A 2,904-nucleotide genomic window follows, 5' to 3' on the forward strand; every position below is an offset into this window, starting at 1 on the left:
CAACCCAAAGTCAGCGATCTATCGATCGCTTATAGTTCCGGTAGGGACTAATAAGTAAATAAAATGGATAAAATGTTAAAATCTCTTCCTATTTTAATAAAAAAATATTTTAAATTATAAAACAGCTTGAGAGGTGGTGTGTTCAAGTCTTGCCCAAGAAACAGTAAACTAATACATGATTCAGTCGATGTTATTTTGAATGTGCAGTATACGGTGCGCTACTGGACAACTCATTGGTTCACTTCAGGCCTTCTGTACTTTGACGAAAGCGGTGTGGAGTGCCATGCGGTTCGGATCTGCTACAACGTGCAGGCTGTCCAGGCGGTTGAAAGCCCAGAAGCAGCGGGTGGAAGCCGAACCAAAACTAAAAAAGGCGGCGACGCAGGTGCAGTTGGAGAGACACAGAGCCTTACAAGAAGTAGAAGAAGTAGATGTTTTATGGTCGCCAAAGAACTTAGTCGGGTAATAATCCACACCTTTCACTTCCACCATTTCTTGCTTCCCTCTGCAATTCAAATTCAGGGGAAGCCGAGGCAAGCAAGCCGCGTCGGGCTGAAACTGTTCCTTCATTTGAAACAGGGCGGGCGCGGGGCAACTGCACTGACCATTGGAGCAAACGCCATATGCCCCGCAGACGGACGACAGGCTGCAGTTGAAACACGATGGGAAGAGCTCGTAATCCACAGTACAAATCAGAGGATCGCCTCCAGGAATTCCCCTCATCGGCAGCGCCACATACGCTCTCAGGTTCCCGTAAGAGTCCAATCTCACAAACCTTAGCGAGGATTGATCCCCTGACCCGAAGGTACCAAAAGGCAGAGTATCAGACAGAGAAGTGGGCGAACATGAAAGATTATTATTCCCAGACCGCGCTTCCTATGTTGGCCAGACTAAACAGATTTCCCGCGTACACAACTTGAGCAATTACAGTTCCAGAATTAATGCGGGGATTCTTTATGAATTCATAGCTGAGACCTGGGAAACCCCAAACCCAATAAGGCAATTTATCTTTATAAAGCACCACGCCCCCTTTCTCTGCCACCAGTGAAAAATCCCCTTCTGAGGGATTGGTGGGCGAGGCAATGCTCACCAGCTTCTGCGCGGTTCGAAGAATTTGCCCGATAGTCAGAGTATTGGTAGGATGCTGCCAACTGTACCAGACGGTGTAAGAACCCAGATTTCGTGCCTTCAAATTTGTCGTATTGTATAGATTCCAGTTTCCATTCTCGAATAATTCCATGGACTCCACTGAGTTACCGGAGGACCAAACTTGGGTGCCGTCGGAGTCCAGAAGGACCAAAATTCCGGCCTTACCAGTGCGCGCGAGCCTGGCCTTTTCTCCGACAGGCCTGTTTCGGTTCGCGCTCCAGAACTCGGTGCCCTTGGGGGAAGAGGAAAATGGGCTGAAGACGATGGACAAAGTGAATTTGCCAGAGTTGTTGTGATCCAGAAATCCCAAGGCGTAATTTCCACTTGCAATTGTCTTACCCTGACTGTCCACTGCTACTCTGAAGGTTCCTTCCATGGCTTCCCGTTGCTGTAAGGCCGGGGTGTTGGAAAGAACATAGCCCTTTGGCCATAAAAATGGCGTTGCATTTGCTCCCAGTGGAGTAACAAGAACAAATGTGACAGTTGTCGCTCATAACATCAGCGCGATCACAAGCTTCGCCATTGAAATCAAAATAAGAGATTCAAGAAGACTATGGATGTGGATGAATAGGGCTCCTCGTTAATGGAATTTATAGATGGAAGATGTCCAGAAATTTTGTATTCATGTAGTGTGCTTTGGAAATTTTTTAGGTAGTTTATTTTTATTAGATTATTAGTTTGAAAAATATTTTATATGTAGTTTATTTTTATTAGATTATTAGTTTAAATTTTAAACATGCTGTTTTGTTTAAAAAATTATTTTGCATGTGATTTATTTTTATTAGATTATTAGTTTAAATTTTAAACATGATGTTTTGTTTAAAAAATTATCTTGTATGTAGTTTATTTTTATTAGATTATTAGTTTGAAAATTATTTTGCATAGTTTATTTTTATTAGATTATTAGTTTGAAAATTATTTTGTTTATAGTTTATTTTTATTAGATTATTAGTTTGAAAATTATTTTACATGTAGTTTATTTTTATTAGATTAGTAGTTTAAATTTTAAAGATGGCGTTTTGTTTAAAAAATTATTTCGCATGTAGTTTATTTTTATTAAATTATTAGTTTGAAAATTATTTTGTATGTAGTTTATTTTTATTAAATTATTATTTGAAATTTTATGTTATTATTATTTAGCTTTATGTTATTATTCTTATTATACAATATTTTACTGACCGGTTTTATTGCCGGTCAAAGTGGGTTATAGGCAGCAGGGGTTAAATTTGACGCCCGTATGCCCGTTTTTTGAATTTTTACACGTTAAATACGATTGGTTTCCAAATCTGCACGTATTGCTGACTGGCTAATAATATTTGAAAAAGTCATATTGACGGGTACATTGAAAATTAACCAGTTTTAATTTTTTTATATATATATTATTATATATATACACCGGACCATCAGAAGGGGTCAGCGTAAAAGGTGGTATCATGATTACGCCTTAATGTGCAATCCATCAGTCTGAATAATTTATAGGTTATGCCGTCAGCGTAAGGAATAGAAATGCTTATATTGGGATTGGGGCTGGGATTCGAACTTAGTATCTCTCGAACAGAAATGTGAGTCCTGGCAGATAACGAGAGGAGAATTCTTATGGGGTTTTTGACTGGGATTCGAACTTTGTACATCCGAAACAGAAATGTGAGTCCTGCACATAAGGAGAACAACCGAGGGAACACGTGACAGTAAAGACAGTTATATCGCTCCTGCCTTGTGGGCAATACCGAGCTCCCATGGGGTTTCAGTTTGAAA

General features: G+C 39.7%; 1 pseudogene; it reads right to left on the reverse strand.

The window, feature by feature from the left end:
- Window positions 1-243: 243 nt before the first annotated feature.
- LOC149184652 (EP1-like glycoprotein 2) lies at window positions 244-2,478 on the reverse strand (annotated as a pseudogene).
- Window positions 2,479-2,904: the final 426 nt, after the last annotated feature.

The sequence above is a fragment of the Pinus tabuliformis genome, chromosome 3_2, assembly GCF_031772625.1.
Source record: "Pinus tabuliformis cultivar Carrire ecotype Pingquan chromosome 3_2, CPIR1, whole genome shotgun sequence".
Classification (NCBI taxonomy): Eukaryota; Viridiplantae; Streptophyta; class Pinopsida; order Pinales; family Pinaceae; genus Pinus; species Pinus tabuliformis.